This window comes from Triticum dicoccoides, chromosome 4B (assembly GCF_002162155.2).
Source record: "Triticum dicoccoides isolate Atlit2015 ecotype Zavitan chromosome 4B, WEW_v2.0, whole genome shotgun sequence".
Classification (NCBI taxonomy): Eukaryota; Viridiplantae; Streptophyta; class Magnoliopsida; order Poales; family Poaceae; genus Triticum; species Triticum dicoccoides.
Genome location: NC_041387.1, coordinates 256,820,449 through 256,828,015, shown reverse-complemented (window position 1 = coordinate 256,828,015; position 7,567 = coordinate 256,820,449). Strand labels below are relative to the sequence as shown.

The following is a 7,567-nucleotide window of genomic DNA, read 5'->3' as shown; positions in this document are numbered from 1 at the left end:
AAACCTTCTTTACCCTCATCTTTGTTCTGTAGCACTTTTTTGTTGACCAATTAAGGGAGGCCTTTCATCTACTAAGGAGTTTGAGCCATGCTTTATAATCTCTGCAGATGAATTTACAGCAGGGACCCACAACGTGAATGAGAGAAACAAGAAGTTTGATTACAAGAACCGTCTCGACAAGAAGGACTTGGTGAGTGTTGTGCCCACATGATCCATCTCTTTTAGTTGGCACCCATAGCATGTTCAGTTGCACATGACACATCTGTTAGTTGGCACATACTTGTTGCAACCTGTTTTTAACTTGACCAAGTCTTTTACTGTTTTTTCTTAGCTACAGCCTGTATCTGTGTCTGAAATCGTTCACGCTTGCAGGTCATGCTGCCGGTGCTCGAGTGCGATGATGTAACCGATAAGGAGGGAGGGAGGCATTATTGGGTCTTCAATGTTAACTTGAGGGACGGACGCTTCAAAGTTCTTGACTCAAACAGGACGCTGGACAACATTGAGCTGATGACCACCGCCTCTACCATCGCGTGGGCAGTACGCCAGCTATGGAGGAAGCATTACCCAAAGTTCAGCATCGAGCACTTCCAGATTATTGACATTGACGTACATAAGCAACTCGGCAAGTAAGACAATAAGCATGGCTCTCTTCTCAATTTCTTACCATCATTTTGTAGTTTTTAAATTTTTCTACATGTGCAATCTTTAGATTTTTAAGACACAGTACTAGTCTGCAATCTGTTTATCATTTTTATGAGTTTCTAATGGATTATATAGCCAGTTGCAGAGTGGCACATAAGCAGTTGCACAGTGGCACATAAACAGTTGCACAGTAGAACATAAGCAGTTGCACAGTAGAACATAAACAGTTGCACAGTAGAACATAAGCAGTTGCACAGAGTGCATTATCTTTATTGGTTTTAATTTTATGTGACAAATTTTCTTTCTTGCCCATCACAGTAATGAGTGTGGGCTGTTCGCACTGCTTAACGCCACTGAGTGGAACGATAGCCAACTGCCCAACTACGAACCCAAGGAAGTACTCAACATTAGGAAGAAGCTGGCATATGATTGGGTCATCAGCGTGCACAACACCGCCCCATGGAGGAAGTTGCTGAGATACGACAAGGACTAGGTCAGTACTCTTTTTCTTTCTCTGCTCCATGGAGGAAGTTGTTGGTTTGCACAACTTCTATGCAGATTTTGTAGTTGCACACTAGTAGTAATTCCGTTTGCAAGTCAATATCATCACTTTTGTTGATACATTAAGAGCACTGGACATACAATTGTTCAAGAACTAAATATTTAACCAGTTGCCAACAAAGGCACAAATAGCAACCTTGTTTACACAGTGCATGAACTAATTCAATGAGCATAAATTAGATAAAGAGAAATCATAGATGCTGAATGTGTCCACTTGGTCCCAACATTGCTAAAAAACATCATTCTTTTTCTTTTTTGTCTCAAAGTTACAAACGATGAAACAGAATCACAGTAGCCTGAGTGGACACACACCAGTAGTGTGCTCTGTAGATTGGCACTGGCTGCATTTGTTTTTCTTCTTTGGGTGTAGCTCCAGCGCCGATTTGTACCGTCGACTCTTTGCCCTACCCTTTGTAGTAGACCTTGGAGGATCCCTGGGCACAAAATCATCAGAAGCTTGTGCAGGGGATGCAGCCTCCAACGGGGCAGTAGGACCATCACGATCACCTGTGTAATAATCATATAAAAAAATTAGTATTTTTTTGTTGTGCAACCAGTATTGATGTTCTCTGCAACCACACAGCCCATGTTGTGCAACTAACTGGTTGCTGTGTGCAAGTTAAGTTGAAAAAAAACACCTATAGTAGCACGACCCGTCATGGTACTTGGATTGTAATCGCCTATGGGCAGAACAGGAAAAACAAGTTAGATTTTTAGCTTGATCCTCAAACTAACACAACACATGCAACTAGGCAGCTTGTTCTGTGCAACTGGGCACTATGATATGTGCAACTGAAGTCACACATCCTAGTTTTGTTGGGAGTTGGGGAAGGTATTTTACTTGGGTGATGAGCCCCCTGAGTCCTGCCTATAGGTCCATTGGGAGTAGCACGCAGGGCACTGCTAGTTGGGCCAAGCGGGGGAGGAGGTCTTTGAGGGTTAGCATCACCTATAGCCAGAACAGGACAAACAAGTTAGTTGTGTTATCTTTGCTGCTCGAACTAACACAGCGTGTGCAACTAGGTAGCATGTTTCTGTGTAACTGAGCACCATGATGTGTGCAACTGGAGTTACAGACCTAGTTTGATGGGGAGTTGGGGCAGGTAATTACCTGGACGATGAGCCCCCTGAGTGCTGCCTGTAGGGCCATTGGGAGGAGCACGCGGGGGAGGAGGTGGCAGAGGATGCCGTGTACAGCCAGGAGGTGGAGGAGGTCCTTGAGGGTTGACATCATCTATATCCAGAACAGGAAAAACAAGTTAGTTGTGTTATCTCGATGCTTGAACTAACACAGCATGCGCAACTAGGCAGCCTGTTTCTGTGCAACTGGCCACCAAGATGTGTGCAACTTGGCACAATGATGTGTGCAACTGAAGTTACACACCTAGTTAGATCAGGAGTTAGGGCAGGTAATTACCTGGATAATGAGCCCCCTGATTGCTTCCTGGAGGTGGAGGAGGTTCTCGAGGGTTGCCATCATCTGATGGCCCCGTGGCAACAGTGTTTTTTTTCTTTTTCTTGGACTTGTTCAGGTGGCCGATCTCTGTACGTGCTGCGCACATATGCTTGTGCTGGATCAGAACCACTCGCAAACTTTGCTAGTTTCCGAAAATCGTATATCATGTTCCTCTCCCTTATCTGCTTCTTTGACTGAGGAGGCATTTCATCCGGTTGCTCATAACCAGTCCTTGGCGCACTAGGTACAGTAGTAGGTGTCCACCGTCTTAGCAGGTACCTTTCCGGTATGACATCAACTCCAATATGGGTGAACACCTTGAGGATGTAGCAACAGAGGATGCCGTCCTTGTCCATTTTACAACACTCACACAAATAGGAACCCTCCTCCACCCTTGCCTGCACCAAGTAGTTTCGAGAACCATATTTGGCAACAAATTCCTGGTTCGGTCTGAGCTCAAATATATCAGCACCAACTTGGAATGCATTATAACGTCCAATTAGCTCAAACTCTTCTCTGAACTTGTGGTAAAGGTCCCTAGTATAGGTTTTGTAAGCTTGCTTCTCTATTGGGAAGTTGGACCACAGCTCAATCTCAAGGTGTTCTATCCTGTAATCATTGCAGCCTTCCTTGGCAAGGATGTGGTTCTGGATTTTTTCATATTGCTTGACGAAGTTCAGCATTGAGTTGTGTGGGTTCACATATCTTTTCAGGATGGCGTTGAACCCCTCACTACGCTATGTAGACTGTAGGAACGAGAAGAACCTGTGCTTGAAGTAGCACGACACCCAAGTTGACCTGTATTCGTACAACTTCTCAAAGTGTGTGTGTGTCATAGCCTCGTACTTCACCATTAACCCAGCCCAATTCTGCTCAAACTCGTCTATAGTGAAGCTGAAGTCAACATACTTGTTGAAATCATCAGAGAGTCCTGGATTCCGGCACAATAGCCAACCAACTTTTTCCTGAGCCTTTTTCATGATGTGCCATCGACAACAGCGATGCACGGTGGTTGGAAAGATGCTCTATATTGACTGCCTCATTGCACCATCCTGATCGGTGATGAAGTTGTCAGGAGGTCTGCCATCCATAGCCTCTAGGAATGCACCAAAGACCCAATCAAAGCTCGATGCCAACTCCTGCATCACAAACGCGCAACCCAGCATGAAAGATTGGCCATGTCGGTTTATTCCTATGAAGGGCGCTAACGGCATATTGTACATGTTGGTCATGTAGGTGGTGTCAAATGATATGCAATCGTGGTACGCCTCCGCATAAGCTTTTCAAGCTAAGCCATCCACCCAAAATATGTTGACAACTCTGTCCTCTTCATCATATTTCACCTTATAGAAGAAGTTTGGATCGGTTTTTTCGTATATCCTTGAAGTGTGCAATTGTCTCAATCAGATCACCCTCCTTTGTGTCATCTCTACGAAAACTTGTACAAAGATTTGTTATTGCCTTTGGTCCAAATGGCACCATCATCTCAGATCCATAGAACTCTGCCATTACATGCATCATACGTCCTGCATAATACAAAAACAAATAGTATATCCTTTTTTAGTTGCACGAATGCGCACATCCAGCTGCACAGTAATAGGACATGTGTTGGCACAGAAGATAATCGCAGGAAATGGACACCTAGTTGCACCTTTTTAAAAACACTTTTGCACCTTTTGCATACATGACATTGTGTAGTTGCACAGTAAAGACAATCTTGTTGCACAACAAGCACCAAAAGTGATATACAAACAGCATGGGAAGTTGGACACCAGTTGCATAGTTAAGTCATTTCAGTTGCACAGTAGTACCATAACAGTTGCACACTGGACTGCCTAGAGGAAAACTTAATTCTTTAAGGGATATAGAAAAACACCACACCTGTAGTCAAGTTGCAGTTATACAAGATGCGCAGAAACTCCTTTTCATCAGGTGAGATGCCTTGGTGGGATCTCAAGTATTTGGATAATGAAGGTTTGTTCACGAGCGGATGATTGTGGTCCCGAACAAAGTGCGTCACCTCGCATCGCCCATCTATCAGCTTCACCAACATTTTCACTTTGCACCGAGTCTGCTTTATTATCTCGCGTTTGCGCTTCTTCTTCTTCTTACTAGTACCAGCCTCCTCTTCAGCAAATATTGGAGGTTCTACTTCCATCTCCTCATCACTGTCAACAGATTTTGGATCTGGAATAGGGTCCAGGATAGGAGGAGCCTCGGCTCCTCCATCATCAGCTTTGGGCTTCTTGAACTTGTTGCAGCAAAACTGTTGTTTTATCAATTCATTGGTGCAGGGTGTCCGTCTAGATGTGTTCATCTTGATAGAGAAACCCATCCGTAGTGCGTAGCTGTTGTAGTGATCCTTAGCAATTTGAAGGTTGTCAAACCTCATGCCAACATAGGGTTCCATAGGTTGAGAACCAGCCCCATCCTCTCCTTCTTCTCCTTGGACAGCTCCGTCAACAGCCCCAGCTCCTAGCTCAGTCCTGGTTGGACCAGGAACATTTGCCTCGGTTCCCGTGTCATCTAGAGCATGGCTCTCTGACTGCAAAGACACCACTACAGGGGCACCACGGTCTGATGACTGGCCTGCCACATTGTCATGGCCCATAGGGTTACCATCATGACTTGCCTGCGTGTAGTAAACAGATCGACCATTTTCTGTCCATTTTCCTTGTTGCATGCTGGGTTGCTGCTGATCCGTATCATGAGGAAGCTCATTGAGATCAGGAGGCAACTCATTGAGATCAAGCATTTTTTCTTCCTTTTTTTGGATGCTGCCACACACTCCCTGCACATATAAAAAAGTAGAAATTGATGTCATCTATTGGTAACCACAGAAAAGAGTATTTCGAACAACCTAAAAACTTAGTAAATAGGCAGTTGCACACCATTTTGTGACAATATTAGTTCTAAAAGCAACATGACTGTAGCATAATCTTTATTATAACAGTTATGAATTTTTTTGTTTGCACATAGTTGTTATGTTAGTTGCACAGTTTGCAGTAAATAGCTGGCAAGAGCATGACTTCTTTTTACTACAGAGTTTTCTGACTTTTTCCCTTTGTTTTGTTTCAATGATGTGTAGGTTTTCTATGTTGGCAAGGAGCTGTTTCAGATTTTTCTACACATAATTTGATGTTACATTTGAGACGGAAAATCCAGGTGAAACAAGAAAGAAGAATTGGAGGACAGATTATAGTTATATATTTTCATCACCGTTATGTTTTTAGTTCCGGTATATTGAACATATTTTTCCACTATATCTTTGCAATAGGTGTGGGACCAGAATATATGTGTGGGACAAGATTATATGCGTGAATATGTTAATATGTTTTGTGGCTTCATTAGCCATGGACAAAAGTTCTTGTGTTTTTGCTGTCGCACTACAGATTTCTGGTTTCGCTAGAATAGATGTCTCAATTGCCAGGATGCATTTTTCCACTTGGACAGCATACATATTCAGTTGGACATTCAATGTTTTTAGTTGGCTAGAATAGACGTCTCAGTTGGCCAGGTTGCATTTATTTTAGTTTTTGGCCAACATGCATGTTCAGTTGGACAGTTAATGTATTCAGTTGGCTAGAATAGATGTCTCAGTTGGCCAGGATACATTTTCTTAGTTTTGGCCAACATGCATGTTTAGTTGGGAAAACATGTTTTTATTTGCACATATACTACAATTTTGGCTAGCATGCATGCCGAGTACACGTGGGGTACAATGCATGTTTTAGTTTTGGCTAGCATGCATGCCGAGTTGCCAAAATATAGGTTCAATTGGCTGGGATGCATGTTCAGTTGCACATTTAAGAATTTTTCATTGCACATATCTATTGGACAGTCAATTTGTTCATTTGCAAACAATAACTACAAGTTGGTAGAATGCATGTTTAGTTTTTGGCTACAATGCTTGTTGAGTTGGCTTTAATCATGTTTTAATTGGCCAGAGAACTCATTTTTAGTTGGCTTGTTTAACACATCCAGGTGGGAGAAACTTGTTTGGCATGCATCAAGTAGTTTTTGGCTTGTTTAACACATCCAGCAGTAACATCAAGTAGGCTGGTGTGATGTGCCAGATTCACCTCTTTTTTGAAGCACCTTCTCCATCGATTTGTCCTAGATCCATGGAGAAGGGGGTTTACATATGCCTACATATGCAGCAGAAAAAGGGGGGAAGTGAAGAGGGGCAGAGGGGGATTACCTACTTGATGTTGTTGCCTGATATGGCTCTGACCACCCTGCCCTTAGATCTTCTTTTTTCAAGCAGATCCTTCTTCTACTTTGGTTCTCCCATGGCGGCTGTATAGGAGGAGGAAGGAAGGACTTGGATCCGTTTCTTTCGTGAAGAAGAAGAAGGCAGCATGGGGCGTGGGAGGCGTTGGGTAGGTACGTGGGGCGTGGGGGTGCTGGGTAGGTACGCTGGGACGTGGGGGCAAGCGGGCGTGGGAGGCGCTGGGAGCGTGGGGTGCGGGCCGCTCGATCAGGTTTGGTGGCAGCCTGTCCCCTTCCTTTTTTGTACCATGGGAGGACATGGCTTACCTTTTTGGGCTGGCCACTCGATCGCACTAGTGGGCAGCGGGCCGCCCACTAGACGCGTCCTGACAACCAAGACCTCTCATAGTACTATTACTCATGTTTTATTTGGACCACATCGTATTTGACTTATATTAAAACTACTATCCAAACAGGCACCAACACACACACACATGTCACAAGCTAGCCTATCCAGGAAAATTTCTTCAACATCTCAGGCAGTGGTCACGCACTACTTTTTCCCGACGGGCACTAACCAAGCAGGTCCGTTTAGAACACTCAGGGTCGAGCTGTCAAATTAAATGTTCTAGGTCACCGGCAAGGTTTGTTCCTTATATAATTTCCATTTTTAAGTTCTTAGATATTCAGATG

At 43.8% G+C, this 7,567-nt stretch overlaps 1 pseudogene; it reads right to left on the bottom strand.

Annotated features, from left to right (window-relative positions):
* Window positions 1-1,420: 1,420 nt before the first annotated feature.
* LOC119293573 lies at window positions 1,421-7,008 on the bottom strand (annotated as a pseudogene).
* Between the last annotated feature and the right edge of the window lie 559 nt (window positions 7,009-7,567).